This window comes from Parasteatoda tepidariorum, chromosome 9 (assembly GCF_982258835.1).
Source record: "Parasteatoda tepidariorum strain Cologne lab strain chromosome 9, Ptep-v5.0, whole genome shotgun sequence".
NCBI lineage: Eukaryota > Metazoa > Arthropoda > Arachnida > Araneae > Theridiidae > Parasteatoda > Parasteatoda tepidariorum.
The window spans coordinates 80,137,925-80,157,636 of NC_141763.1; the positions used below are offsets into that span (position 1 = coordinate 80,137,925).

The window sequence follows — 19,712 nt, forward strand, 5'->3', positions numbered from 1 at the left end:
TAAATTACTTATAGCATAAGTAAATTACGATATAATAGTTATTTTGAACTAAGTTATTTTACATTTTATTTACTCATAAGTCTAAAAACAAAGCTGTTTTCGAAGAGAGTAAGACACTCAGTAAACTAATATAATTTTCATGGTACTGGAAGTGTATATTTTTTAGCGTGAAATATATTTTTTTTATTTTTAATATCATATATTGAAGCTAGTTGCTGAAAAATGTAAATTATGATGTTCAGCTAAATAAAATTATGTATTGGACATTTTGTTCAAAGGCCTCAATATCTCTCAAATCCTGTAATAATAAACTTTTCAGGTATAATTTCATTGCAATATAACTACTAAAAATTAGCTACTACCGCATTTTGATAATGCGGTAGACTCTTGCAAATGCTACCTACCTATGCTACTACTCTATGCTACCGCATTTTGATAATCGTACAAGACCCGTAAACGACTCTTTTGCAAAGTCGCTGCACAGGTCTATTTTTCTTCTCGACAGCTCTTTCTTTCAAATTCACCGTGAATTTAATTTTCTTTATTTCATTTTTATGTGATTCGTGGCTGTGACTTCCAGATAGGTTGACAACAAGAGCTTCATTTACTAATTTCACGCCTGCATTACAGTAAGTGTCTGGACTTCAATGCTTACATCTCGAGAAACTAAAATTATCTTCGCAAATGGTAAATATATTCATTGAGGACTAAAAGTTTCGCCCCTCTTTCTGATTCATGGGCCTGACGACGTCCTTCGTGAACTTTAAACCTCGACAGTAATACAAAATATTGTAACTTTATTAAAATCCATCTTTAAAAACTGTAGTTTATTCAGTTAAATATTATGTAGTATTTATAAAATTCAAACAAAATTAATCAAGTAAAGTATTTATTTAGATACTTAAATAAGAAAATGTTAAAGCACGTTAACAACAATTAAAATAATTATTATATTATGTTTCAAACATGCGTAAAGGTTACAAATTCTCAACAGTATGGTATATTTCAAAACACAATGCTACATTGGAATGTCACGGCTTCTGCGTAGGATGGAAAATGCCTGCCTTTCCGACAGTCAGCATAGTTTGGTGTAGAAGCCGTTTTCACTTCAACAGATGTTTTGAGTAAGCTCTCAATAAGTTCAATGCTAAGTTCAAATGACTTTAAGAGCCACTTTTTTTTTGGTATAAAGAAAAGAGGTCCATACACTTGTCGAAAAATTTTCGTTTTTTTTCTTTTCTTCTCATTCTATTTCAGAGTGTCGGGTAGTATGACATATATTGGTCTGCCATATCGTCTCATCCCATCGTTAAATTGTAAACAGTGATGGCTTTCGGTTTTTACTATGTCTTTTTCGACAGCCGCATTGTTTGTTTTATTATTTTTCTTGTTCAATAAAGTTTATTTTGCGGATTGTGCTTAACATCAAGATAGGTTTTTTGTCCATATATTTAAAAACACTGATTTTGTCAATTTGGTATCCAATAATTTCGTCTCTTTTTTTAGTTTCGTACTTTTTATCTCTTGGGGTATTCCAATACGGTTTTATTCTCATAGTTCCATATATATCAGCCAGCTTGTTCAGAAATTACTCTTCGAATTCAATAGAAATGTAGAAAGTGACTATTGTTACACTATCTTTTATCAAAGTTACAACAATATTGATAGTTTACTTGAAGTTCGCATTGAAATTGTTCGGAGTGTTTTTGCCTCACTATTACAGATGTAGCCACTGTTTCACTCACATAACTGTCAGAATTTTATTCCAAATCTTGCTCTTTTCTTTGGAAGATACTTCTTTAATGGTCTTCCTTTATAGTTTAATGATTCATCGACTGAAATATCCTTTTCAGGCGCATATACAGTTTTAAATTTATCATTTATGAACTTTTCCACAATCCCAAGATTGAAATTTTCCAAAGAAAATTGGTTTTCGAAAAATTGATGGCAAAATGAGCATGTTTATTGCATGTATTTAAATTACAGACTTAAAAACTGCAAGTTGTAAGCTTCTGTTTGTAAGTTTATTTCATTAGAATGAGTTAACTTCTAGAGAAGTTATTAAACAAGTTCAATAATTTAAAATAAAAATAACATTTTAATACCAAATAACAAAAGTTTCGAAAATAAATAGAGCAAATAAAAATTAGTTTATTTCTATCTATTTTTTTTAGCAATGATAGTTTCTTTGGGATAATCGCTTCTTGGTGTCAAATTCTAAGTAACTCCTTCAACAAATTCTAAGAAATAAAAAATGTATATTTTAATTCATTTGAAATTGAGCACATTATAAAATGCGCACTACGAAAATAAGCACATTATAGCATATTATGTAAAACCGGTTCACTTAATTGGAAAACTGCCGCTTTATCCCCTGAACCATCACGGCTTGGAAAGTACTGATAGGTCAAAACCATATCTTGCTTTATTTAACACTGGCCTCTTTGGTTGCCAGTTTCATAATCTCACGTTCCGCCTCATTAACTCGACGAATGTCAATTCCTTCCAGTGCACGTGTCATGTAAAATCCTGGCTGATTGTTCATTTGTCGAAAAACGTTAACTCGTTTCAATGTACCATCATTAAAACAAATGACGGCATCCATAACGCTGAACTCAGAGTGGTTTATGTTGAAAATGATGTATGTCTTAGGCAAACGCTCCCATATTACATGGTTAAAACTTTCGATTGAATTTTAAGTTTTACCGTGTGTACACTTTTTAAGCAAGCGCTCATCAGCTAAAGCTCTGAATACAGGTTTTACGGCATGCATTAAGGCTCCGGGAGAGAGTGTTTGTGATCAAAGTTTTGATCAGACTCAGATAATGCAGCGTTATTAATCCACCCCATGTATCGGAATCTGATGGACCTAGACCCTGGTAGGGTGAAGCATCTGTTGATATTTTATGGAAATAAATCGCCCAGACTGCCTTTGACATTTCTGCGTATGGCTAGGCCATAATACTTTTGAAACAAGTTGATATCACGACCACACAAACTTTTCCCGTTAAACAACGTTTTTGCTTTAAAATTAATTTTTAGCACTCGAAGAAGAGCTCCCATGCGTTTTTGAACGTGCCCTATGCATTCCAATTTACTATCTGATGGCTCTAAATTTGATAATCATGCTGCCAGCGCGGTTGTGTGTGACTCAGAGGTAATTTCAGAGAAGCTACATTCCGCCTTTTCCGTTTTTTCTTCTGAATGCAACGCTATTTTGCTTGCTCTTCAGTTTATTTCTAGGCAACTGTACAAAAAATGGTTGATTTTCTCTGATTCTAAAAGTTGCATCGATGCACTTAAAAATCTTGACAATAAACCTCACTCTATCATACATCATATAATAAATACATATTTAAATCTCAGTAACAATAGCTTTGAAATAATATTTGTTTGGATCCCGGGACATGTAGGCATTCCAGGTAATGAAAAAGCTGATTCAATAGCCAAGTCAACACACAATCTTACAAATAAACCACACTGTTTACCTGACATTCGAAATTTAGTGGCAGACACTCTTACCCAACTCAGACAGACCAACTGGAATAATGAAATAAACAACAAATTACATGAGATCAAATCCGATATTAAACCATTTGCACCACTGAATAACTACAACAGAAAAACCCAGGTACTTATCAACAGACTACGCATTGGGCACACCCGCTTGACACACAAATATTTAATTTTAAATGAAGCACCTCCACAATGCAATTTTTGCAAAGAGTCTCTTACAGTAAAACATTTTCTGACCCAGTGTATGAAATTTAAATCTAAAAGACGACAGTACTTTAACTGTGACTTTCCGACTTTATCATTTTTACTTGGAGACACACCTCATCCTAATTTAATACTGTACATCAAACATATCGGATTTTACAATTTGATTTAGTTCTAGATATAACCTAGTTGACAAATTTAAATTAGTTTTAATTTTGAGCAAGTTGCTCATTTCAGCCTAATTGTTCTGATTTTAACAAAGCTACAGTAATTTTTACCTAGGTTTGGGCGAGGTATAGCCAAACCATGGCTCTTGCGCCAAAAATTTACAATTAATCAATCAACAGATGTGGCCGTATAAACACCATTTAATGATGTGTGTCCTCTCTTTTGCTACGACCCGTCAAATGCTGCAGCTATATCTCGCCCGCTATTTGCAAGCCTCACAGTTTCTTCAGTGGCTAGCTGCATTGAGTTTGAAAGAACAGCATTCAAATAGTCTGAAATGTAATTAGAGTAATCCTGGAACTTTACAGGTGGTGGGGGAAGGTTTAAGGGAGCTACTCCTTTAAAATGTACATTTTATTATAATTATTTATTATTTGTTTAAAAAAAAGCATAAATATTTTGAATTTTGTATGACGTTATTTTCATAATTGATCAAAACAAACAAACAATATTATAACTTTTAAATTCATCAAACTTAATTAACATTTAATACAATGTAATGTATTTTTTAAATATTAGACTTTTTGGAAATTATTAGACATTTATCTAAGAATTTAATAAAGTAATTAACGAGAACATACTTTATTAAAATTTTCCTGCTTCATACAAACAGCCTTTTTTTCCCAACTTTTCCTGTTTTACAATTTTAGACAAGAGTTTTGCACGTCTACGTTCCAATGTCAACTCCAAAGTTTGTCTTTGTGCTTGTTCTATACATGCACTATTCAGACTTTCAACAGCATCCACGCAATATTTACCGACTTTTAAACCTAAATGTCTCATAACTTCAATTCTTCCCAACTGTCTTTCATTGAAAGAAATGATGGCTTCATTTACAGCTATTTTTCTTCCTGATCCACTTTGTTTTGGACACATTTTCCAAATTAGAGCATTTAATGACTCATTTGGATTTTGTGTCCTTCCACCAACACACCGTCGAAGTAGCTTTGGATCAGACAGATCTTGTTTTTTTTTACCATGTCGTAGCAGTTTCCGGCCGTTACAACTGATATGCATATATAAATTATCAAATATAGTTACAACTACAACATATAAAATATGTGGTACATCTTAAAGAACTAGCTGAGGATAGATATGAAGCGCAATTTTCAAAAATGCAAGGAAATGCCTCTATTTTCAGCACCAGCCGCTCCATGTTTTAAGAGGTAGGTTTCACAGTCTTTTCGTCGAAGTAGGAGGCCTCTCTTCTGATATCTTCTGCCCGAAAATGGTTTCACATACCTATAATAAATAACACTGAATATTCACAATAGTAATATCTATTTTCTCTAACTGGGACATAGCAAAATTTAATCAAATTTTGAATGCATTTGGAAAAATAAGAAAATTGACATTTAAATTTAAAAATTATCCAAGACTTACCCTTGAGTGAGCAGTTATCTTATAATTTTTTTCGCAAAGTTTTGCGTAACCGCAGTTGCGTTTTGGGGGAACAGAAATACAGACACTTTGTGATTGTCGTCATAGTTCCCTCGACACAAGAGCACAAAAGAAACATGAACCATGCTTGATATCTGAAAAATAATTCAGACTCGTGGCTGAAATTAAAATACTAATTTATCACTACCTTAATTTGCGATTGGAATAATTAAAATAATTTATTTTACTTCCCAAAAAATATGTTTATAAATATTTTTCTTAATTGTCTGATTCTTAAATAAATTTTCTAATGTTTTGGTTAATGTAAACAAAGTTCTGGTAAATGCACTCTACGATCTCTAAAATAAATGTTCAATTAAATAATTTGAAAAAGTATTTTAACAGCACACTAGAAAAACTATAAGTAAAAATTTGACACCAAACCTTGGTACATTAGAAACTAATATTTTTATCCCTAAATTTTGTTACAGTGTAATGTATTTAGTATTTCAATTAAGAATGTGTGGCATTTAGAAATTCTTCAATATTAAAATTCTTCTGGGGTATATTAAATTTAAAATTCTAATAGCTAAATATAAACAATTGTAAATACTATCAACATTCTTCAGATAAACACATCTGGTATTTCTTACTAAAATATGCTTAAATTTAATTTCATAGGTGTTAAAAATAACTACTTTTAGACACCAAAACGGTTAAAAAATTTCTTTGTAATACTTGTTTATACTAATTTGTGAAAAGTAGCTTTAAAATATTGCTAACATTATACCAACTAGTAATTTTATATTTCAAATTATTTGGTATTTTTACTGAGAAAGATGTGTACAAAACATTATAAACATGGTGTTATTATTTCAAGAAATCGCATATTTTATTCTTATAAACACTAAAAAGTTTAGCAATTAAAAATATTGCATTGTAACTAATATATTTTAAACAAGATCATCGGTTAGCGCGATTCTTATAACCTAACCCACCACAAATATACCGTTATATAATAAAAGACCAAAAATATAATAAACCTAAGTTTTATTTCTGTTCAAAACAAAAGGACAAAATTTTACAAAGTTAGCATTTTTAAGACACAAATAATAGTACATTCAATACAAAATACTGAAAACATTCGCCTCTAAATCGTATTCTTTGACGCTTGTCAAAGAGTAGAAAAGGACCCTCGTCAAAGAGCAGAAGAGGAAGCTCGTCTAAGAGCAGAAGAAGACGATCGTCAAAGAGCAGAAGAGGAAGCTCGTCAAAGAGGACGCTCTTAAAATCTTTAAATTGGCTAAAATCAATCTCATTTATACAGTTAAAGCAGTGTTTCCCAAAGTGTGGCTGCGGCATTTTTTAAAAATCGGTGATAAAAATTTGTCATAGCTGAAAGACGTTTTAAGTTGGGAAACAGTCTCAGGTTTAGGAAAATCAACTATGGCTTGTACTTTTTCAAGTAAAGGTTGAACACCATCTGAAGAAATCAGACAACCAAGAAATTTAACGGATGATTTTCCTTACACGCACTTTGATGGGTAAAGTTTAAGGCTGAGAAAAACGGGTAAATCTTTCTTGAAGATGTTGAATGTGTTCGTCTTCATTAGCTGAAGCTACAAACACATCATCGAAATATGGTATGCAGAAGTACCAGAGTTTTTTTTAAACCGAAAGGCATATAAACGTATTCGAACATATACGAATGGAGTGGTGACTGCTGTTTTGGGAATATCCGGAGGATTTACCGGAATTTGATGATACGCCCTCATGAGATCGACAGTTGAAAAAATGCTTTTGCCATAAAATAATTGAGTGCTGTCCTGAATATGTGGGACTGGGTATCTGTCAGGAACTGTTTTGGAATTAAATTTTCGGTAATCTCCGCAAGGACGCCAATTACCATTCTTTGGCGCAGCATGTCCATCTTTGAACTTTGTGCCATTAAACCCTACATTCAATCAGTCAAGCCAATTACCATTCGATTTTTTAACTACATGTAATCGGCCGGCCCAAAGGCTTTTTGACGGTCTTATAATTCCTTGATATATGCGTTAATTTATTTGGAATTCAGCTGCTATTATTATTATGCTGTCTACTAAGTCTTACATTGACCCATCTTTTTCCCAATATATGTTTTCGACTCGCTGACAATGGGAGGGCCATTCGTCAGCTGTCACCCCATTTACAGCATCGTAAAGAAGAGCACTTAAATTAGCAAGGCTTAAATCTCCTGTATTATTTCTCACTCTCACAAATCTTTTAACAGTTGCCCGAGCATATTCTACTGCATTTCAATCGCACTGATATGGAGAAAGGCGAACCACATGGTGTCCCTGATCTTTGATCAGCTTATTTATTGAATAAATCACTTCTTTTGGGCGACCAGTGAAAAAAGTTCAGCCTTCCTTATACTCACATCACAGTCAATACTGTTTAGTGTCAGACTGCTTTCGTTACATATTTTGTGGGTGTTGGATTTTAAACCTTAGTGTGGTAAGGGGCATTGTCCATGACAACTACACTCTCAGGTTGCAGATTTGGGAGTAATTTTGGGGTAATAATTCATTTCATTGGAAAATTCACAATATTTTAAACTGAACTAATTGAACCAAATCGCTTTCAGGATAACTGTTTTTTAAATTACTTCACATCAAAAGATTTGCAGAATTTAGTATTTGTTGTGAAGAAAAACCACTCAATTTTATAATTTAATGTTTATCATTCATAATAATTAAAAATATTAAACTAAAAGAAAAAAGTATATATTTTATTTGATATAAATCTTCATTTTACTCAATTTAGTAGTTTACGGCTATGTTGCTACTTTCACCATGTTTTGCTTTGAAGTACCAAGAGAATTTTAAATTTTCTTTGAATAGAAAAAATATCAGATTTACAAGTCTGCATTTTGCAGGCTTCAACCAAATCTTTATGGCTTCTTCCACCCTGCTGATTGTGTTGTCCTGCTCCTTAGCACTGTAATGCAGAGCAGCACCTTGAAGAAAAATTTATTATCGTTGAAAATGCTCAAAACATTTAGATATTATAAAAAAAAAAAACTACGCAATTCTATGGAGTTTATAGGCACGCATCGTTATATCATTTTCAGGAGTTTTTTAATGATTTTTATGATTATTAAGATTACTCGTCCTTCAAAAAGTTTTTTACATTATAAAATTTTCTCTTCCACTGTGTGAAGAAGATAAGTGGAAACTTATACACTCGACCACTACGACACGTGTGCTCGTGCTCACGCTCGAGCACACTTGACAGAGAGTTGCCTTCCGGCCTCAAATTCTTCTGCCTCCTCTCTCCAGCAGGCTGCTCGTCATCAGATGATGACTCAACTGGGTTGCATCGCCTTTTCTTTCCTCTGCCACCTTCCTCGCTAGGCATGTAATCGGAAGTTCCTTCTAGTTTTATTAACATCCGTTATCCGTAAGGAGGATTTTGCCGTCATCGGCTGTACCGTAGGTTAATTTTTTTGGGTGCACCTTAGTTATGACACCGGCTTAGGAGAAATTAAATGGTAAGTACATAAGAAAAATTACGAGATAAAATGAAACCTGAAGCAAGGTTAATTAGCTGTACAGGGTGGCAAAGTAAATGTCATTACATCATGAGTAAAAGAAGGAAGGGTATGTCATTTCGCTCAAACTATTGATCCAGAGAAGTATAGATATGTATATACATATATTCGATAATATCTATCATATATATTTACTAATTAGATTGAAAAAAAAGAGATATCAATACTATGCATGAATAGGATTAAACAGAGGAAACCCCTGAAGGCCGAATGGTCAGTGACATAAGCGTTAGTGTAAAACCACAATCACCCAACATAATTTTGAGATCCGTTGGTCATGAACTCAGATCATATTTCTTTTATAAAAGAGATAACACATATTATTGACAAGCGATGATATTTTTTTTGTTAAAAACACTGTTCATGGGAAACCCACTGGATCAATAAGATTGAGGACAACCTTAATAACATAATACACAGATATGATGTGTACATGACATAGCCCAGGCAGACAAAACAAAAGGAATGAAATAGAGAGTTACTCACCCTTACAAGATACCTTCATGGATGAAGCCTGCAGAACACAAGTGACTATGACACAAGAAGAAAGACATAAAGAAGTCTTCGGACACTTTTCATCTTCAAATACAGATTTTTATTCAGTTTCCATCTCGTCTTACAAAGAAAGCACCATCGGGAGATCGGGGGGGAAACAAAGGATGCACTTCTACTTCCGACGTAGAGTCGTGGATATCGACACTCACTAAGGATCCATAGTTTTTTTTACGGCTTATCGTCACTGAGACGTAAAATAGAGTTCCAACTTCTTAAAAAGATTTTTTTTTCAGTAGGCGCTGCGAAAGAGGAGGTTAGGGAGAACGGAAAACGATTTTAGTTCATACTCGAAGATTTTTTAAGGACAGATCTGAGATCCTTTTACCACATATTTTTGTAGAGATAAGAAAAACGAAATTTATATATATCTTCTCAAACTCAGAATATTGGAAGTCTTTAGACTTAAAAGGATGAAAGTTCCATCATCGGCAAAAAGCTGTAAACCGTTACATGAAAGGCCAAGTAAAAAGAAAGGAGTCCATCTATCCAAGATGGCACCGGCGATGACGCTGGCAAGACAAAAAAATTGTCTAACTGTTGCCGAGCGATGACCCAAGAGAAGTAAATGACAGCGTCCCTTCAGCGCGGGAAAGTACGAGTTGTCAAGCAGGAGAGAAAACGACTGTCATTGGATGGGGGATTACTGCACTACTACGTCAACACCAATCAGTGCAAATAGTTCTCCCACACATACAAAAAAGGCGTGAACACGCTAAAAATTCTAGAAAAATCTAGAAAAACCAACTGGAAGAATCACCACGTGCAAAATTTGAAGGTTACGTGAAAGTGATGGGAAAAGAAGTTAAGTGGTGACCTAAATTTAGAAAGTGAGGGAAAAGAATGTCGTCCTTGAATGACAGTGGGGTCAGACGACCTTGAATTGCAAAAGGTGAAAAGGAGAAAGACACAAAAATGCGTTGCTAACGTAAAAGTAAAAAGAGACATTTCCAATTCTCTTCACAGAAAAAAATGAAGAGAAAAAAAAAAGGAAAAGTACAAATATTATTAACAGTGAACGATTAAATTAAATTTAAATTCCTGACATAAAAAAAAATCGCAACACGACACTGTGACATCACCCCAACTGACCCACAAAATTTTGTGACCAGTTGCAAAATTTTGAACAGCCTTGGCAAATGATTGAAAAACATTAAAATTTATCAAGCAGCAAGTCAAAGAAAGTAAAAGGGGATAAGGCAGAAGGTTCCCACCCATCTCCACTCAGGTGTTACATACATCTATGACATACAAAACAGTAATTCATACATAAAATATATGACAATGATACACACATTAGTTTATACCACAAGTAAACAAGAGGAGATTTCATAACGACAACAACTTGATTAGGAGGATATTACAATGTCATGAAGTTGAAAAAAATTGTTGCAACAATGGAATATTCTATGGGGAAAAAAATACCGTTTGCTTCCTCTAGACTAGAGTTCTCATCACGGAGTACAAGATTGCACATTTTGAGCACTATGGTTGTTACCACACAGTTCCTGGTGATGTACTACTGGACACCGGATAACCTCTCAGTCAGTACTGATGATGGCAAGCACTTGATTTGACACAAGTTGTCATCTGAAGGAATCAGCAAATCATCTCGTGGCATCTGAAAGTACAAGCTTCGGACAGATTATGCTCGACAAGAAAAGGTACACCATCGGTGCTTCTGGGTGAGTAACTCAACGAATGTTGCCCGGGTATGGTCACGCACACAGAAACACCAGATGTCAAGAAAAAACATTTGAAAAGGAGACAATCCTTGACGTATAAATATATAATAAGGAAAAAACAAAACAAATACAACAACAATTGGTAGCACAATTTGCCACATTTTAGGCACACATAAAGACCTAGACTAATATAAATCTTGGGGGGGCTGGTTGTCTGCTATGTTCATATAAATTTAGCGACAATCAGCTCAGATGGGTGTCTGTCATTTGGACAGCCAGAGGGATACATTTGAAAGAAAAGAAAAAAAAAACTCAATAAGTATATATGTCCTTGAAGTAGACACAGAGACAAAATTAGGAACCAGTGTTATGGACACTGAGATGGGGGGAAAAAAAAAATTTTCTTTTTTTTTTTTTCTTAAGGAGGTAGAACTCCCTTTTGAGACAGAGTTGCCTTCCGGCCTCAAATTCTTCTGCCTCCTCTCTCCAGCAGGCTGCTCGTCATCAGATGATGACTCAACTGGGTTGCATTGCCTTTTCTTTCCTCTGCCACCTTCCTCGCTAGGCATGTGATCGGAAGTTTCTTCTAGTTTTATTAACATCGCTCAACTGAAATGCAACACCTTTTATTCTTATTACTTATAAATAATAATTTTCTTTAGCTTAGAAGCAGATGTGCGTGACCATGTTCAATGGAAAATTTGTCGCTATAACAGAAAATTTACAAGTGTAGTTAATTATAAAATGTATAAAGTATAGATGGAAAATATCGGACATCGGAACAAGCTTCTTAAAACCGAAAGAAATATGAAAAACTTCAGGTGCATTCTGCATATTTATTAGGCAATATGTGACCAGGTGATGTTACGATATTCTAAATCTTATCATTGATTTTAATTTACATGTTATTTAAAAATTGTGAAAGGTCCTTTGCCGTTTATAAATGTGAGAAAATTTTATTTTATTATAGATTGTTGGACATTTGAGAAAAAACAAACTCAGTGTGCAAGTAATTTGATGAAGGAATTTTGACTAAAAATTTATTGCTGATAGATTAAAATCACATGATTAATTGTTAAGAATAATATTATTAATTGTTTGAATTGGTATGACGATAAATGGTTATTAAAATTAACACAAACATAAGGGGGGATAAAATTTGATAGGGGTATTCAGTCGATAAAGTTAAAAAAAAAACATAATAAAGGAATGACATTAAAAAGAGATTAACTAATAAATTTGGATCATAAAAAATTGATGTAGTAAAAGGCCAAAAGTGAATCGAAAATAGTGGTTAAAGTAGACATCGCGAAAGTGCCACGTGAAGTAACCCAACAGCAAGGGCTCGTGGTCAATTAAAGTGAAAGGACGACTGAATAACCTATGAAATTTTATAAAGCATTAAATGGGTGTAATAAACGCTGGTCAAGGGAAAAAAGAAACAAAAGTGAGTTACTCACCTCACAATAGTTACATCATGGAGATAACCTCGTGTCACCCTACAAGTAAGGCGAACTATAAAACATTGAAGGAAAAAAAAAAGCGCGAAACAGTATTTCTTTTCTTGTTCACAAATTTATTTTTCTTTAATGCAAGGAGTGCTTAGATTCATCTGAGTGGGGAGAGTGTTGATACTCAGAATAGCAATTAAAATAGAGTAGGATTTTTTCTTCAAAAAAAGAAACATGATTTTAATTCTTATTAAAATTACATTCAAGGAAGTTACAGATTTACATAAAATCTTATAAATATTAAATCAATTAAAATAAACAGCAACTTAGTGTACGTAAAAAGAATTACAAGGTGTGGTTTTGCTTGGCTCACTGACCAAAAGGTCAGCTCGCGAGCCGCAACGATACCCCAGGGAAAAGTGTAAAAGGTACTGAAGACTAGGATGGGGTCCTCTTTCATTGAGTATGATATTCCACAACACATTGTTGAAACTTTCATTATTGTTTTGAGTTTCACATTGCAGCAAGCTTTGATTACACATGTTGGTTTTATAACATTGATGAGTTTATTGTATAAACACGGGCGATTTTCGAGTAAAATAGTTCCGGCAGCCTTTGCTTTTTGAAACTTGTACCAACTTTCTGGGCCTTTGGGACACTGACCATGAAGGGGATTGTTTACACCTGAGACACTGTGAAAAAATGCAGCTATTACTGCACTTGTCGTAGCTCTCAGATCACCAACATTGCTTCTTATGGCAATGCTATAATAGTTTTGAATTCTATCAATAAGTCTATCCGTCAGCTTTCCTTTGCTGCCAATACCTTCGTTTTTTTTTAATGACGTAAACGTCCACCTACGCGTTTTTGTACATATCCCATACATTCGAGTTTATTAACTGTGTCGTTTCCATAAAAGTTTTTCCTATCCTATCGAATCCCCATCAACATAGTCCATGATATTGACTACTTCTAGAAGTTGAACGCAAAAAAATTCGTTGAACACCTACAACTTCCATATTCCTAGAAGAGCCTTTATAATTTGCACATTCGTGTTTCCTTGATATTTTGCCTTTTGCACAAATACGACAATACTGGGGCATTACTTCAACGTCCTGTATTTTGCCAGTATCAATAGATATGGCACTAACGCAGCCATTTATTGATGAATATCCTCGACGCTGCCAGGTGCCATCGAGAGAGAAATTTTATAAAGCATTAAATGGGTGTAATAAACGCTGGTCAAGGGAAAAAAGAAACAAAAGTGAGTTACTCACCTCACAATAGTTACATCATGGAGATAACCTCGTGTCACCCTACAAGTAAGGCGAACTATAAAACATTGAAGGAAAAAAAAAAGCGCGAAACAGTATTTCTTTTCTTGTTCAAAATGTTCACAAATTTATTTTTCTTTAATGCAAGGAGTGCTTAGATTCATCTGAGTGGGGAGAGTGTTGATACTCAGAATAGCAATTAAAATAGAGTAGGATTTTTTCTTCAAAAAAAGAAACATGATTTTAATTCTTATTAAAATTACATTCAAGGAAGTTACAGATTTACATAAAATCTTATAAATATTAAATCAATTAAAATAAACAGCAACTTAGTGTACGTAAAAAGAATTACAAGGTGTGGTTTTGCTTGGCTCACTGACCAAAAGGTCAGCTCGCGAGCCGCAACGATACCCCAGGGAAAAGTGTAAAAGGTACTGAAGACTAGGATGGGGTCCTCTTTCATTGAGTATGATATTCCACAACACATTGTTGAAACTTTCATTATTGTTTTGAGTTTCACATTGCAGCAAGCTTTGATTACACATGTTGGTTTTATAACATTGATGAGTTTATTGTATAAACACGGGCGATTTTCGAGTAAAATAGTTCCGGCAGCCTTTGCTTTTTGAAACTTGTACCAACTTTCTGGGCCTTTGGGACACTGACCATGAAGGGGATTGTTTACACCTGAGACACTGTGAAAAAATGCAGCTATTACTGCACTTGTCGTAGCTCTCAGATCACCAACATTGCTTCTTATGGCAATGCTATAATAGTTTTGAATTCTATCAATAAGTCTATCCGTCAGCTTTCCTTTGCTGCCAATACCTTCGTTTTTTTTTAATGACGTAAACGTCCACCTACGCGTTTTTGTACATATCCCATACATTCGAGTTTATTAACTGTGTCGTTTCCATAAAAGTTTTTCCTATCCTATCGAATCCCCATCAACATAGTCCATGATATTGACTACTTCTAGAAGTTGAACGCAAAAAAATTCGTTGAACACCTACAACTTCCATATTCCTAGAAGAGCCTTTATAATTTGCACATTCGTGTTTCCTTGATATTTTGCCTTTTGCACAAATACGACAATACTGGGGCATTACTTCAACGTCCTGTATTTTGCCAGTATCAATAGATATGGCACTAACGCAGCCATTTATTGATGAATATCCTCGACGCTGCCAGGTGCCATCGAGAGATATTTCACACTTATCTTAATTGCTGTTTTCTTTTATTTCATCTAGTGTAGAAACCATGTTTTCCTGTGCACAACGTTGAACTTTTGATAATAAGCCTTTTTTCCTGGTGGCGGAAAGCCTGCTTGGAAAGAAAGGGGAGGCTAAGGAAGGAGCAACTTTTTTCCAGCTGAAAAACCTTTTCCTATGATGCGCAGTCCCATAACAACTTAAGTCTTTAGAAAGCAAGAATTATTTTGCCTTTCAGTAGTAGGAAAAACTTTCACAAATGCACTTTTTTGCACTTCAAAGTCATATTGGAGCATAAGCCCATCACAGAATCTTCCATCAGATCTAGTCCTTTATGTAAACAATCATTGCAAATAAAGTAACTAGAGTAGTTAAACTGACAATTCTGCTTCCTTCATAACTTGCACGCATATTTTCAGAACACTTTTCAACTACACTGGTTATCATAAATTAAGGAAAATTCACAAAAATCGCGATAACTCAAGAAATTACACATGGAATTTTATGAAACTTACCCACAATATGCAACACATAGTAAGGTATTAAACAACATAAAAAGAAATTATCAGACATTAATAGTAGTATAGAAATTAGCACATGTATAAAATAAACAAATTGGAAGTATCGGTTTGCAATAGAAAAAGTACCTTTAATATGGAATATGATTGCCTCTAGAAGCAATACAGCACAAACAGCGATGTGTGATGCTTTCAATTATGCGGTCTATCAGTTCAATAGGAAGTGAGAGCCATTGCTCTTGTAAAGCAGTTGCAAGGGTCTGAGGGGGCGGATTGATGGCAGATACACGCCTCCCTAGAGCATCCCAAACGTGCTCGATAGGATTCAAGTCCGGGGATCGAGCTGGCCACTCCATGCGAGTAATTGTTTCCTGTTGAAGATAATCATCAACAATGCGAGCTCTGTGTGGTCTTGCATTATCGTCCTGTAACAGGAAGCAATCACCAATTGCCCCGGCATATGGGCGCACATAAGCATCAAGGATGTTGTCTCGATAAACCTGAGCATTCACGGTTCCCCTTGGAAAGACATGGAGGTATGTGCGCCCTCCTAAGGATATGCCTCCCCAAACACAGACACTGCCTCTTCCGTATGCATCTCTTTCACGGATGTTTGATGGATGATAACGGGTCCCAGGTTCTCTCCATATCAAATAACGTCTACTGTCACTTTCTAGACTAAACCTGGACTCATCCGTAAAGAGAACAGGCCTCCATTGATCTGACGTCCAGTGGACATGTTGTCGGGCCCACTGCAAACGGTCTCTCCTATGGCGTGATGTGAGCGGCACGCAAATGGCTGGTCGTCTCGCATACAGACCACCTTCGTGGAGCCTTCTGCGCACAGTTGACGTTGACACCAACCTTCCGGTGGCTGCAGCAAGAGAGGATCTAAGATGTGTCGGAGTAGCGGTTCTATTCCTGCGTGCACTTAATGTCAAATATCGGTCATCGGCACTGGTCGTAACAGTTGGCCGTCCTTGACTGAACCTCCTAGATGCCGAATCTGTGGTTTGAAATTGCCTCCAAAGTCTATGAACCACAGATGGACTCACATTTAGCCATCTGGCCACTTCTGATTGACTCTGCCCTGCCTCTAGTCTCCCGATGGCTCTCCATCGTAGTTCTTCAGGCAAATGATGCCTAGAGGTCATTATTACGAATTGGCTATCTCAGATTTTCAATGTCGCAATCACAGTAAAATTTGTGTGCTTTCTCTCAAACTTGGACTTTTATGCTCCAGGCAGATGACGTAAGCCGAGTGCAGCGCCACTAATTTGCATATTGCAATTTTACTCAGCTACTCTTAGTGGACAACATATGCAAATTTTGCACGGTTTGGCTTACTTTTGAAAGAGTTATCGCTATTTTTGTGATTTTTCCTTAATTTATGATAACCAGTGTAGTTCATGCCGAACATACAACTTTTTAGAGCTGGCAGATTGAACAGTAGAAGGAATGGATTCATCCTTTTATTTGTGAGTCATCATTGCAACCATAGAGACTTAATTAGCTGTCTTATATGCGTTTTTATATCTGAGTAAGGTATAGACATAGAGAAAAGGTTTGTAGAGCAGATCGTGCAGCAACATTGGCCAAGTCATTGCCTAGAATTCCGACATGACTTCGGGCTCAACAAAAAAGTCAAATTTTCATTTCCTCCTTCTCTATGCTCAATAAAGATAGGTCATATAGTCTTTGCTGTCCTTAAGTAGAACAAAATTAATTTCAGTTTACTGAAAGATCACTCACAACTAGCAATGATCGTCGCAATTGTGAGTAAAACTTGTGTAGCGATTCTTAAATTTAGAGAAACACTTTCATCGCAGTATTGAACAATGAATTTTAACAATTCTGAAAGATTTGTTACCTTTACGTCTGTTCGACTTGCTAAAAGCATGTGGCAATCTATAATTTCCTCATATAGTTATTCTCTTTCAACATATGCGTTCTAAAAATTTGCCAAATTGTGGAATTTATTTTTAAAATGAGATGAGGAGGTAGTGGAGTTTTTTCTGCAGAACTACGGTATTTAATAAAAATCCAAACTTTGAATCTCTATCATTTTAAGGCTAACAAAATTCTTGTCTATCTCCTGGTCCAACAAATCTAGAGCATTTCTCATTATACATACTTATCTCTTCTTTTGCGGATAAACCAGCATCGCCTTTCTTTTCTCCTGTCATTCTTCGAATGCGTCTTTGCCGCTTTTCGAAAAGGACGTCCCCTTCTTCGCAAAGCTCATTTCCTTTTTACTATGGCTTCAAAAACCATTTCTTCCCTTTCACTTTGAAAAAAATTACGCAGGACTTTTAAATCTAACGCAGCTTCGTGAAAATAAATTTTTGTATCTTGAAGCTTCTTAAAAGAATCGTATCTATAGAAAAAAATCGTAGGCCAAATGCCTACCAGGAAGAAATGTCGTTGCACTTCTTGTTTCGTAACTTTCTTCTAAGTCAACTGACATATACTGAATAGTGTTTAATATTTTTTCAAGACTACTTTGTATTGGTTTAACCGCTTCTATTCTCGAGCTCCCTCTTGTTTCCGACTCTGATTTTAAAGTTGTGGGAATAATTTTTTCAAGTTTTCCCCCATTTGCTTGTTGAGCGGGAGAGAAACACATAATAGTGTTAATAATAATTTTACTGTATCTTGCCCCGAAAGGAATAGGCAGTTTTTTATACACTTGTTCTTTTGTTGTCTATATAATTAAACTTTTCAAATTTTTTGCTATTATTGGCAACGATTTTTCGAAAATCCTGCCAATTTGTGTTTCTCAGAGAGAGTCCAAAATCATCTCCTAAAGTCGAAAAAGAGTCATTGAGTCTGATTTTCTTTAATACTATGAAAATATCTCGAGGACACAATTTAGTTTTGTCTGACTGCACTTGAATTAAGAAAAAGCTCTCTTTAGGAATAACTAAATATTTCTTAGGTCTTTTTTCAATTTTTAACATGGTTATTTTCAAACAGTCTTCTTTGAATATTTTGTGTTCAATTTCTTCATCTGTGCTGTCATCTGTACTTTCACTTGGTGTGCTGAGGCTGCATTCATATTCTGACGAATTACTTTCATCATCATTTTTTTGAACAACTTCAAAATGCGCATTTTCTTCTTTCTCTTTATATAAAGGAGATGTTACTCTTGTTGTCGTAAGCTGTTCGATAGGTGACAAGCCACCGTTGAAGTTGAAATAGGACTGGTAACTACTCTTTTGCTTATATGCTGATTTGATAATAATTACACTTGTATCTTAATTTTAACTTTCATCTGATATTTATTTGTTACTTATAACTCAGTTATTTATTTTTATTAGTTGTGTTTTTCAACTTATATTATTTTACTTTATTATGCATTTTAATCATATCGTTGACATATTTGAAAAATAGCTACGTATATATACTAAGAAATAAAACATAGTTGGTTAATAAATTTTTTCTATTTAAACAAATAACTAAAATTTAAATTTCACCACTTCTTTCGACATTTCTGTTCCAGTTTAAAAATAATATTTGAAATTTCCATTTTTGCTTCTAATTGAAATACTTTTGGAAATTTTTTTACTGTTACGGCAAAGGCGTTAAATAAATTGTCTATTTCATCCTTCACATCTTTCTGTCCCATCAGTGATTTTAGAACTTCAGTCCGCTCTTTTCGAGCAGACTGAAATTCTAAAAAAAACCTTTCTTTTTGGAACAACCTGCTGTCCCGTTCTTTATGCCCCTATTCTTGATGCCCCTATCAGTCCACTGCGGGACTGCGTGTTTAGCTATAACGGAACAAATAATGAAAATATAATGAAAAAAAAACTCACTGGATGAGATTTTGTTGAATGCGAATGAGAATCGGGTTGGTGGAAAATAATTTCCCTCGGAAAAATTCACCAATGAGGTTCCCGTTCGTATGAGAAAAAAAAACGCAATCATTGTGATTGGCCCTCCATGGATATGCGCTTCCAGCATGCTTCTCCGCTCCTTAAAAGAATATCCCGCCTAATTCAACGTTCTAACTCGGCTCAAACAATTTCGATAGGGTTTAAGTCTGGGCTCGGTGCAGGCCAGATAATTTACTTAATCGTAATTGGTAACTAGCCA

At 34.8% G+C, this 19,712-nt stretch overlaps 1 long non-coding RNA gene and 1 pseudogene across 1 annotated transcript in view; one reads left to right on the top strand and one right to left on the bottom strand.

Annotated features, from left to right (window-relative positions):
- LOC107439826 (uncharacterized) overlaps positions 1–19,712 on the top strand; it is a 471,331-nt gene that overhangs the window by 237,201 nt on the left and 214,418 nt on the right. The window lies entirely within an intron of this gene.
- LOC147804271 (uncharacterized) lies at positions 7,386–11,762 on the bottom strand (annotated as a pseudogene).